Consider the following 13,455-nt stretch of genomic DNA (forward strand, 5'->3'; position numbering starts at 1 on the left):
CTTGACTGCATCTCCTGGGGAGTAAGAGGTAGATCAGAGAGTCAAATCTGGATCCAGGCCCTAAGCAGCCAGTAGAAGACAGGGATGCTTGTGGGGATCCCACTTTACCACTGGAATGAGAGCCAGAAAGAGTCACCCATACCTGCTATGAAGGGTGAATGGATGCACCCAGATGACACGCACGTTCTTAAACCCCCAGAGGGGGCATGTCTAACCACACAGGCCCCTCCATCCCTTGGACCTTCACATCTGCTTCCCAGGCTCTGCAGACAGGTCGCCCATGAGAGTAGCCCAGCCAATGACAGAACATTGTCCTTTTGTACAGATTTCTATAAATGAAGTCTTTGCTTTGACAGAATTTGACCTCTCATGCTGAGTCCTTCTCAGGTCCCATCATCGTTCCGGGCAAGACTCCCAACCTCCCATAAAAAGGAATGTGTGGCCTATTTTAAAATTCCTCCTGGGAAAGAGTCAGTATGTTGCCTTGGCAACCAACGCAGGCCCTTTCAGGAGTCCCACTTGGTTCTTCCTTCAGTCTAACCTACTTCTGCCCTGATGTAATTCCAAGCCCATTCACTCCATGCTGGACTTCCAGAGGTGGATGGGCAGACAGCAATGATTCCCTAGGGCCACACCCTCCCACCTAGCCCTTGCTCCATGAGAGTTCTCGGGGATGGAGAAAGAGAAGGAGAAGACAGGAGAGGGAGAGGGGAAGAGGGGGAAGGGAGGGGGAGGGGGGGAAAGGAGGTCATTTATAGGAGGACCCTCTCACCCAGGAATGGAGGCAGGGCTCTAAAGGCCTGGGCAATCTTGTGGACACCACCTTCCCGCCTTCCCCTCCACTGCCCCCTCTTCCCCAGCTTTGGAAGCCTGCCTCTGTTCCCTGTCTGAACTCCTATAACCCTGACCATTTAGTCTCCCACCAGGCCTTGCACTTGGGCTTGTCTTTAGTTTTATTACACGTGCGTCCTATCACCCTTTCTCCAAGTCCCTGGAGTTAGAGCCCATGTGTGATGCCCCTCCAGCCCCCACATCTCTGCACAGTAAGACACATTTCTGCTGACTTCAAGGGGAGTTCTGAGACGCCGTTCCCCTGCTCTGAGTTGTTGAGCACATGTCCACTTCCCCTCCACCCACCATCTCTACGGAGAAGAAATGCTTGGCATCAGTAGGGATCAAGACCTTAAAGGACCACCACAGAGCAAAGTCCTTCTCTCTAGAAGGTGGGAAACAGATCTGTGGTGGAAGGAGTGAGAGATCTACATAATTGCATCCCCCAACTATTTTGGCTGCAAATGACAAAAGCTCAAATCAAACTGACTTAAGCACAAACAAAGGGGGAGAGAGGAAATGTATGGACTCATTTAACTAAAAAGGCTGGTCCAGTGGCCCCAACAATGTGCTCCCATGTCTTAACTTTACTGTATTTTACCTTCATTCTCAGCAGGTAGGTCTTCTCCACATGGTGACAAAGCTGACCACCAGCAGAACCAGCTGTCTACCCTACCAGGGTTGCAACTCCAGCAGAAAAAATAAACATAAAAGCCACCTTCCCCAGAGTTCCAACCAAGTCCCAGGACTGACTCTCCTGGGTCCCGTGTCCAGTCCTGACATTCCCCCTCGCCAGGCCTGAGAGGTGTATCTGCTCCCTGGAGTGGGTGGGGTCATCTCCACGAACCTCGTGGCCTTGAATAAGGGAGAGTCCAGTGCCATTTGCACCCTCTCTTTTTTCTTCCTTTTTCTTGTTCAGAATAGTTAGAAGTGGATTTGGAAGTGTCTCCCTTTAAGAAACATCTTTAGTTCTGAAGGATTGGGTGGGGCCAGAGAGAAACTGGGTTGAGGAAAAAAAAAAAAGTCACCTAAAATTGGCACTGACCCTACATTTACAGAGAGAGGAGTGAATGGGGGGTCTCACTTATTCATTTTCTCATTGAAATCCCAGCTCTGTTTCACCTTGAGGCCTTTCTCACTGGCTGTCCGTTGCCAGCTGGACTTTGCAGACATCAGAACGTTTGGTTTAATTGTATGTCTGCATTTTAAAAAATAAATGGTGGTGCTTATCACTCTGCCTGCACATGGGGACCTGGATGAGCTGCTGACGCAAAGCAGTTTCTAGGCAACTTGTGGAGCTGGTGCCTAATGCAGCAGCCACAAGATTTGGAGGAAAAATAAAATAAAGCCCATGGAAACTCAATGTGGAACCAAGAGTGATTGGTGCATGAAGGCTGCCCAGGGTCCTCTGGGAGGTTAATTCCATCTCAGGCTGATGGAAAGAGCCCTGTTTCCGGAGAGCCGGGCTCTCTGCTGTGGGGCGCTTGATAAGTGGGCTTCTGGAGGATTCCAATCAGCACTCTGTCCCAGGGAGACCTGGGGCTGATACCGTGTGATGGCAGAAACGCTGACAGTCAGAACCAAGGAAGGCTCCGAGCATTGCCAGCAATTCTAGGGAAGAAGGTGAGGAGAGGAGGGCAGGGCAAGGTTTCCTTGTACCCCTACTGCCCCGGGCCCAGTTCGGCATTACTGGCAAAGAGAGAGAGAGAGAGAGAGAGAGAGAGAGAGAGAGAGAGAGAGAGACTGACTCTGAGTGAGAGAGAGTAAGGACTCACCTCTATAGGACTAACCTCACAGCGTACAAAGAAAGTGGATAATCTCATGCCAGCTGGCAGCATGAAAAAGTGCACGTGGTGCTGGCCAGTGTTGCTAGGTGGTTAGAGTGTCCACCCAAGCACCAAAGGGTCACGGGTTCGATTCCCAGTCAAGGGCACGTACCTGGGTTGCAGCAATCCCCCAGCCCCAAGGATGGGAGAGGCAACCAATCTATGTGTCTCTCTCATATTGATGTTTCTTTCTCTCTCTCTTTCTCCCCTCCCCTCCCCTTTTCCCTCCCTTCCCTTTCATGCTCTTTAAAAATCAATGGAAAAAATATTCTTGGGTGAGAATTAACAAAACAAAAACAAAAAAACACCAAAAAGTGCATGGCTTTCCCGTCAGTGAGCGCCAACACTTGCAGCTGGCGACGGCGCTCACCATCCGCGTGACTCTGGGAGAGTCCTTGAACCTCTCTTGGGCCGTTTTCCTGGTTTTTAATGGGAATAGTAACAGTATTGTCATGGGGATTCAATGAGGTAATGACAAGAAAGCTTCTTGTTCCTTGTAGGTGCTGGGCAAATACCTTTCCCTCACAACTTTCCCTTAGTGATGAGAAATTTGCTCATACAGATCAGAGTTAGAATTGGCCTTAGAGATGACTTAATCTAGTGGTGTTCAAACTTGTGTGACTTGGAACCAGGGGGTCCCAAAAAGGTGGTTCGTGGTTCACTGAGGGGAAAATCAGAAACCAAACAGCACGGAGAGGACACCTGGGCCTCCCCACCCCCACTGCACTCGGGGTGCCCACAACTTTCTCTAACAAAGAAGCCATTAGCCACCTTATTGCAAAAGTCCCTCTACTCCTTGTACAAATCTTCTCCTAGAATTGGCCTATGTTTATTTAGATTCATTCTATTTTTATTACTCGGCATCTTTGGGGGAACCAATATATGCTGAGGGCCTACTGGACACAAAGCACTATGTTAGGGAGTCTGATCCCCTCTGCCATGAGGCTCAGGGGTCTTTCAAAGGTCTTCCCCATGCCTGCCTTTATTCTTTTTTTTTTAATTATTATTATTATTTTTTTTATTGCTAAAAGTATTACAAAGGGTATTGCATATGTGTCCTTTTTTTTTTTTTTCCCTGCCCTTGACAATCCCCTGGCCTCCCCTACCCCCCAGTGTCTTATGTCCTGCCTTTATTCTTGACAGCTGCTTGTCACTTCACCTTCCGGTCAAGCATCTGCTCCAGCCCAAGTTCCCAGTCTTCATCACCACCCCACTCGAGGGCCCTTTCCTCCTGTGGTGAACATCAACCTGCTTTTTGATCCAAGGATCACCCAGTTTTATACTGTCAGTCAGCTCTAGCCCACCCAAGTCTCCAAGGGCTCCCAGTCTGAGGAGCAGGAGATCCTCAGTAAGTCCCCCTGCTCCCACTGTCTACCTGGAGTCATGGCCCTTCTTTCCTAACACCTGCTCCAGGCCAACCTGGTATTAAGAACATACACCCATCTAGGAGGCAGTGCCATTTCTCTTTAAGCCTGGTATGCTCGGACTCACATGACGTCACCAAAATCTTTATTTTGATACAAACATCTCACAATGCAGCGTGAGGTCAGTTGCTATGAGACAGACTTGTACCATCTGATCATCTAAAGTTCAATTCTTGGCTCTGCCATGGACCTGATCAGAAGCATTAACTGAGTCGCTTTATCCCACTGGGCCTCTAGTCCTTCTCTCCCTGCTCAGTTCCCCACATCAGATGGGTGAGGGCTGCCAGCTGCCCACCACCTCCCTAGATCTCCAGCTCCCAGGCCAGGTGGTGGGAAGTGCTGGTGAACAGAGATTCTAAGGGTTAATAGGAATGTTCCCATACCAAGAGAATGCTGGAACTGCTTGGCCAATTCGAAGGTGAGAGACTGACATGCCTTAACTGCTATGCTCCATCAAGGTCAGAAGTTAGTACCCAGCCCTAGTTAACGAGCAATAGGGTAGTGTGTCTAGCTGGTCAAATGCAATGGGAGTTTCCATGTGCATTAATAATATCTACCTCCCAAATGGTGCTGTCATAGAAAACAGTATGGAAGCTCCTCAAAAATGTTAGAGAGCGAACTACCATACAATCTGTGTATTTATCCAAGAGAACTGAAAGCAGGATCTCGAAAAGACATTTGCACTCCTATGTTCGCCGCAGCAGCCTTCACAATAGCCAGGCGGTACCAACACAGGCTTTGCTCACCATCGGCTTTGCGTGACCCAGTGTTTGCCACGCTGCCACTGTGAGCTTAAAGAACGATTTTCTACAAAATTATCCCCTCCTGGCGGATGATTAGGAAAAGGCATCTGCTCTGGATTGGCATAGCCAGGGCCCACAGCCAGGATCCACAGCTTAAACGCCAGGGCCTACTCACCCCAGGTACCTCTGTGCAATGCACAAAGTGAACAACTGACCTAAGTGGCTCTGATTAGTTGTACGATGAAGCAAACGCTATTAACATGGGAGGAGACAGAATGTGGCTCGGTGGTTTCCCAGCCTCCCTTCTCCAGAGCCGTTTTGGGCTCGTGAATCAGGCCATGGCAGCCAGTGGCCCTAGCTGAGCACACAGAGGTGTTCTGGGAAAGGGCCAACCTGAGCTCATAGAACCAGAGGAAAGAAATCCTGTGAAACCTCTACCCAGATCAAGATAAACAACATTTCCATTACCCACTGAGACAGCTCCCCAGCCCCTTTCCAGTCAATGCCCCCACCCCAGCTCTCTTGGCAACCATTATTGTGACCTCTATCACTGTATTTCCACTTTTATCTGTTCTTTCATAAACATGGAATCACAGCCTGTTCCCTTTTGTGTCTGGCTTCTTGAACTCAACATAATGTGTTTGAAATTAATCTGTTGTGAGTAGCAGTGGTTCATTCCTTCTGGTTGGAGGAAGGGATTCAAACGGCCAGACCACATATGAAAAGGTGTTCAAGGTCATTGGTCCTCAAGGAAATGCAAATTAAAACCACAATGAGACACTCCTACAGGCTCTCCGAACAGACAGAAACAAAGACTGACAATACCAGGAGCTGGTGCGGACATGGAGAAACCAGAACTCTTGGACATCACCACGCGTGGGAGTGCAAACTGGTCAATCACATGGAACGCTGTTGGGCTTTCCAATAAACATTCACCTCTTCTACGACCTGGCTAGTCCACCTCTAGTATTTACTCAAGAGAAATGAAAACATAAATCTATGAAGAGACCTATACAAGAATGTTCACGGTAGCCTTATTTACACAAATCCTACGTGGAAAGAGCTGAAATGTCCATCAATAAGAAAATAGATAAATAAATTGTGGTATATCCATACCACGGACATGTCACTCAACTCTCTGAGGCTCAGTTTATGGGAAGAATAATGTTTATTCCATACACAGAATTGTTAGAGGAATAAGGTGGAAAGCAGCTTACAAATACAGGATTTGTTTTTGTTGCATAAATAAGAGAAAAACAAAGAAAAAAATAAGTGAGAAGAAGCCACAAATCAACATGCTTTTGGCTGCCAACTCCTAAATCGATTTAAATTTCTCATCTTCCTGGATTAAGCTGCCATTTCTCTGACTTACTGCAAGCAAGAAATAGTCCGGAAATAACACCATTTTTGTCAAAACAAAAACAAGGTAATTAGAAGGGTTTGTTTTAGAACCTCAACTTTCAAGAAACAGCCAAATTTCCTGCACATATTTAGACTGTTCAACTCAGAAATCTTAAAGTATCGACTTCTGAATCCTTCCCATAATCTTTATTCTATTATTTATCTTTATTATCAAACAACTCCTCTTCTATTCTGCTTTAATCGGGAAACCACCTCAAAACTATCTGGAAACAAACGGGAAATTAATCACACACACACTCAAACATGGACATGCACATATGTGACCTTCTCCAAATATGTATATATGAGGTCTTCATGTTTTCTACATCTGTGTACAATAAGCACAATATGAAGCAGTGAGTCACTTCATAGCAAATGTGCCAGAACATATACCTTCAAATACGGTTCCCAAAGTAGAGAACTTCTTTCCTTATTCGGCCTACGGTGTTCTTGCTCAGAACATCTTTGGCGTTTTGAAAGTTATGTTATATAAAGAACTGTGACAATGACAGAGCCCAGTGAACCGGAAGGAGAAAAGCCTGCCCTTGACTATTTGAAGAGCCATTGTGCAAAAAAGGGAGTACATTTATTATCCCCATTTTACACATGAGGAAACTGAGGCTAAGCGATTTGTCCAAGGTCACAATCAATAAGGGGTGACGGCTGGACGGGAGCTCAGGCCATCGGTCCCTGATCTGCTTTATGATCGGCCCTCTCGGAATAGCATGGGACAGACTAGTGGTGAAGAATGATAATGCATCCCAGGTGTGCTGGTGGAGGACTGGACACGGGGCGCTTCAGGGCGAGAGTGCTCAATCAGGCCCTGGGTGGAGGTGGATGAGGGGTCGGTGTCGGGAAGGACTTCATGGAAAAGCTGCCACTCACAAGGAAGGGACTTTAAAAAGTGGACTCAGTTCTTTGCAGACTGATGGGTTTGTATTTTCTCACCTTTTTCCAGGGTCGATTCGGAAAAAGCCAGGTGGGACTTGGAACATCCTGTTCCTCAGTCACTATCCACTTGCTTGTCTGGTCTTCACATGGGCGTTTTATGTCTCTCCTACAGATGGGACCTTGAGAAAGCCTTTGGAAGGGGGACGACAGCAGGGATATATGTGCCCAGCCAATACCTTCTCCCCTCTGCCTTCCAGACTCCGGAAGTTATCATCTGATCTTTCCTGAGCAGTCAGGTGGTGGTCCAAGGAGTGTGCATGTGCCTGTGTGGATGCGGGTGCTCTGGCATGGTTCATGTGCATGTGGGTATGTGTGTGTGTGTGTGTGTGTGTGTGTGTGTGTGTGTGTGTGTGTGTGTGTGTTGGGAGACAGGTGAGGAGGGGGCGGAGACCCAAGGCCGTTGCTCCCCCACCTCAGAGCCTCCAGCGCCAGCACAGGAAGATGAGCTGCCTGGCCCTTTGATCCCGACCTCATGCTGTGCCTTGTTCAGGGAATTTTTAAATTCTCTTTCATTTTATTGAGCGGCTTCCCTCCCCACCACCCATCCTGGAATCAGGTCTCAGAATTATTGGGTCCTTCTCCTCATTGATTTGTTTTCCTGACCTTTGTAGCAGATACAGAAATACACTGATGGAACAAGGAAGGAAGGAACGGAAGGGGAGGGGGCCTGGCGGGGGTGGTGCATGGTGAGGGCCTGGGGTCTGAACACATTTTACAAAAAAGAGGCCAGTGGGGTGGCATGGTGCCCAATATGGGGAACCGCTGGCCACTGAAGATCAGGCTAAGGCCACCACCCCATGGTCCCCCGCAAGTGCCAGAGACTGATGCTGTACCTCAGCACCTCTATGCATTTGCTTCCTGCTGCAAAGGTTCCTGTATCAGCTCATTTTTCATTCTTTCAGTGAATCGAGGCTCTGCACTAGGAGCCAGAAATGCACACGCCCTTTCCTTCCCCTCTCTCTGCGCCCCTGTGTGCATTAAACCCGATGTCCTCAGGCCACCCCCCCCTGGTGCATGTTCCATCAGCGACACTGGGAGGAGAATATTTATGGAGGACCCACTGCCCAGCCCTAAGAAAGTCGTTCTATTTATATTAGAAGGTGCTGGATGAGACTTTTCCTGCGGCTCCCGAAGTTGGAACTCACGGCAGAGCCACCAACTGGAAGGCAGTGCTGGGTCTGAGAAATGTGATTCCTCCCAACGGTGTGAGTGCTGTTCCCACCTCAAAGCCAAATGATAAGACTCCAAGAGTCAGTGGTCAAGATCTGGGATTCCGGCAAGAGTCTGCCCCTCACCCCAAGGATGTACTCTGTCCACCTGAGCAGGGACGCGCTGGACGGGACACACATGGCAGGAAAGGAGAGCCTGGAACAGCCTGTGCTCAGCTGTTTGGTGAGGCTGACGATGTGGGGCCCCCAGAAGTCAAGCAGACATCCCGGAAAGGGGCTGGACTCGTCTCTCCTGTGCTCTGCTCAACTGGGCTGCCCGCCCAGCAGCAGGAAGCTGGGGGTAGACTCCACAGAGAAAGCTGAGTCGGGGGTGGAAGAGGTCAGCCTCCATCAGGCAGTTCTCACGGGGCCCTTTAAGGACCTAGACATGCACCCTACAAGAAAGTCTAACCTTTGGACTCAAGTCACGGAGACTATCAACTGCCAGTCAGTGTTTGCCCACAAAACACCAACACCCAGCAACGGGAGCATGATGGAAGGGCACGGTTACGTAAAAAGATGCTTGACTTCTCTTCCTTCTACAGCAGCGGTTCTCAACCTGTGGGTCGCGATCCCTTTGGCAGTCAAACAACCCTTTCACAGGGGTCGCCTAAGACCATCCTGAATATCAAGATATTTACATTACGATTCATAACAGTAGCAACATCACAGTTACGAAGTAGCAACGAAAATAATTTTATGGTTGGGTCACAACATGAGGAACTGTACTTAAAGGGCCAGAAGGTTGAGAACCACTGTTCTATAGGGATAACATCTGGAGGAACTAGGTCTGAAGACAGAGGAAGGGAAGTGACGTAGATGAGATTTAAATTGAGTTGGAGAGAGAGCAGGCCTGTGAACCTCCCTCCTTAGATCCCTTCACCTCTAAAAGCATATGTCTGTACATGTGTGTTAGAAACTGATGCGAAATTCATTTCTTACTGTGGGACAGAGCTAACGTTTTGAGAGCCGTTGTGGTAAGCACTACAGGACTTACAGAACACGAGTTGCTTCATTTGACCCTGATGAAATGTAGAAAGACTAGGCCTTAGAGGAGATTAGAGAGAAGAGGAGGAGGTAGAGAGAAGGTCAAGAAATATGGAAAGTTGGAAAGCACATTGTACATCTAGAAACTGACATGTAAACCTGGGGCTGTTATTTCTTGAGTTAACTCCTCACTTATCTTCCCAAGTCACATTTGTATTTCTACCTGCTCATCTCTTCCTTCAATGGAAGCCTTGTGTCATGGCCCATATTCCGCCTGAGCTCCAGCCAAGCCTCATGCCTAGGAAATACCTTATACTCTCATGAGGGAGACTTGCTCTATAACCAAATTGTAGAGATGAAATGCAAAAAAAAACCCCCACAATTCATAGTATTAGGGGGATGATGGGGGTTCCCAGGAGGAAGCTAAGTCACTTGAAACAACTGTACATTTTCATACATTTTTCAAAACTCACTTTGAGACTGACTTTAAATAGACAGGTACCAAATGACTCTTGACCTCTATGTACCCCCAAAAATGCCCAGGAGAAATCAAGGCCTTCCCATGCACTCAGTTGTAGGTCTATCAAGGGCTGGCTAGAGGAGCTTAAGTCCAAATTAATTACCCAGACATCTCTAGTTCAGAAGCTGGGCCACAGACACGCTCATCAGCATGCAAACGCCGCACCATTCCCACGGTGAGAAGAGAAGGGAGCGGGATAATGAGGACAGTAGATAAAAGGGAGACCATGGAGGAGGATCTTCATTGTATCTTAATTGAGTCACACACTTTCTCCCAGCCCTTGAGTCAAAAAGAGAGTGGCCTCTCGGCTGGGGTGCTTCCGGTGCCCTTACCATGTCTGGTGTCCAAGGTCAATATACGGTGGCATTCAATTAGAAGACGAATGTATCAGTTAACTGTTGCTGCAATAATGCCGTTTAACCTTTATAACAATCATGCATTTTTCACTTCTCTGTCTGTGGGTCAGCTGAGAGTTGGCTGGACCAGGAAAGATTTGGCTGGGCAGCTCTACCTCAAGCTTTGGATGCATCTCGTTTTGGCTCTCACTGAGGTGTGGCTCATCTCTACCCCACAGCGTATTCATTCCAGGGCCCATACCTAAGAGGGACACTGATGCCTAGAAGATGGTCTCTGAACACAAGAGAAGAATCAAAATCATCTGAGGGCTCTTAAGGCCCAGGTTAGAACAGGCCTTTTATCACTGCCCAGATAATTCTGGCCCAAAGAAGTTCCATGGTTGAGCCCAAAGTCAAGAGGTGGGGACTTCATCCCACCTGCAAGGGGGCCACAGCAAGGATGAAGATAGAGGGCCAGGTGAAGGATGCAGAGCCAACAATTTCATCTACCAAAGCCTGGGTCTTGCCTTCAAGCTCAAATTAAAGCCATGCTGATGATGAAGACTGGAATTCCCATCGTTTGTGGTACTAATTAGGAAGTCTGAAGGTGCAAGTGACATGTTCACACACCTAACCACCACCCAAACTGGAGGACCATCATGGAGCACACTGCCCACGTCATTTGTACTGCAGGACCAGTCAATGTAGAATTGCACTCAGGGGCCTGCATCGTCCAGCTCATCCCCTCACCTACAGGGATCCCCTGTAATCACCTCCCAGATAACCTACCCCCACTGGAACCCTGGTCTCAACGTCTGCCTCTGGGGAACCCAAATCAAGACAGGCTACCTTCCGGTTAAAAGTAGGGCTTTAAAAAAATCAACTACTTCCCTTTTCCCAGGTGTTGTTGCAGGTTTATGAGACCAGATTCTTAAAGGTAGAGGAGAGAAAGGTGCCCGATTAGGGGCAGACACCAGCTGTATTCAAAATCTATGAAACATGCTACATCCCATACAAAATGTTATGTGCGGCCATCTTCAAAAATGAGGAAGATCTCAATATATTGATATGAAACCATATCTAAGACATTGCATAGTGAAGGAAGCTAGTGACAGAACAGTGCATTTAGGATGCTGCCATGTGTGGATGTAAAGGATTTATATATAAAGTAGAGACCCAGTGCACAAAATCCATGTACTGGGGTGGGTGTCCCTTAGCCCGGCCTGCACCCTCTTGCAGTCCAGTCCGGGAGCCTCGTGATCGATCACCCCAAAGAGGGCAGAGGGAGGCCCCACCCACCCGCCACAGCGCAGCCACCGGCCAGGTAGCCTGGGCCTCCCTCTGCAGGGCAATCATGGGGCAATGGCGCCCCCCCCCGCCCAACCAATCGCATAGCACCTGCCTTGGCTGGCCTGGCGCCAGTGCGTGTCATAGCATGGTTGCCCGGACAGTCCTTCTGCTGTTCAGCTGTTCAGTCAATTTGCATATTACACTTTTATTATTATAGATGATGCAAAGAACATCTCAGGAAAGATACTTTTTAAAAATGACCAGGTAGGCCCTGACCCTGCTGTTCAGCTGTTCAGTCAATCTGCATATTACACTTTTATTATTATAGATGATGCAAAGAACATCTCAGGAAAGATACTTTTTAAAAATGACCAGGTAGGCCCTGACCGGTTTGGCTCAGTGGATAGAGCGTCAGCCTGCAGACTCAAGGGTCCCAGGTTCGATTCCAGTCAAGGGCATGTACCTCGGTTGCAGGCACATCCCCAGTAAGGGGTGTGCAGGAGGCAGCTGATCGATGTTTCTCTCTCATCGATGTTTCTAACTCTCTATCCCTCTCCCTTCCTCTCTGTAAAAAAATCAATAAAATATTTTTTTTAAAAAATGACCAGGTAGGAGTGCCAAAGGACAGAGCCTGAGAACTAGGGACTATTTCTTCACTATATTCCTATATTGCTTTTTTTTGGGGGGGGGGGCGGGGGGAAGCACTATTAAATTAAACAAAGAGCCCAGCCAGTGTGGCTCAGTTGTTTAAGCATCATCCCATGAACCAAGAGATCATGGGTTACATTCCTGGTCAGGGCACATACCCGGGTTGCAGACTCAATCCCTGGTGGTGGGAGTGCAGGAGGCAGCCAATCCATAATTCTCTCTCATTGATGTTTCTATCTCTCGCTCCCTTCTCCTTTCCTCTTTCTAGGAAAATCAATAAAAACATATTTTTTAAAAAAATTAAAGAGGTTTACCAAAAAATCTACGTGCATTCTCTTTACCAGAGGAACTTGTTGAAAATGCCTGCTCCAATTGGTCAGGGGACTCTCAAATCTGTTTCTAATCAGTCCCCAGGCCAGTCTCTGGTCATTGGACTGTGCGGAGAAAACCTATCACAAGATGCTAGCCCGCCACTGGGATGCAGTGCAGGCTGCCCAGGGCTCTGGAGGGTCTGGATTGGGGATGGGCAGTTCTGGGGCTCTCTGTGTGCCATAGGCAACCCCCCTGCTCACCGTGACACGAAGCTCAATAATAAAACCACATGCCATCTCCTTTCCCCGACCACCACTCAGGTCCACGGCCACCATCCACTGGACGGCACACTCAGCAGCGGTTGCCTTGTTTGCTTTCTCCTTTCCCTTTGTAGAGGATGCTCTCCTGACCCGAACGGTGAGCAAAATTAGAAACACCTTAATTTAAAGAGAACGGGGAGGATGAAAAGCACAGGCTGCATGAAATCCAAACTTGAGCCCCAAGGACCTTCGCAGTGATCTATAAAAGACCCAAGCAGAGAGAGACAATGAAAGGAATGGCCAACAATCTCCAAACTGATTTACAATTAACTGGACATCTGGTCCTCAAGTGCGTCGCCAGATGCCCAAACCCGATGGTGGACTTTCAATGTGTCTCGGGGGCGCACGGGATTGTACTGACCCCTGGGAAATAAAGAAGTCCCCATTAAATGGTGGTCACGATGCAAAGCTACTATTTGGTCCTTTAGCTTGGTGTCCCCAGGCACAGACTGGGCAAGAGAAACAGGTGCAGAGGAAAGAGAGGAAGTGATGGTTTTCAGGCTCCTCTGGAACTATAGTTCACGCAGGCCCCAGCTGCCTGGGCCAACACAGTGCTCAGGCACTAAGTGATTCACAGGCTGTGGCAGACTTAGAGTGGGCAAAGGCAGCAGGAGCCCTGCCCAGCCCCGTCCTCCTGTATCTGCCTCCCTGCTCCCCCT

Source organism: Myotis brandtii, unplaced genomic scaffold, assembly GCF_000412655.1.
Source record: "Myotis brandtii unplaced genomic scaffold, ASM41265v1 scaffold134, whole genome shotgun sequence".
NCBI classification, from domain to species: Eukaryota; Metazoa; Chordata; class Mammalia; order Chiroptera; family Vespertilionidae; genus Myotis; species Myotis brandtii.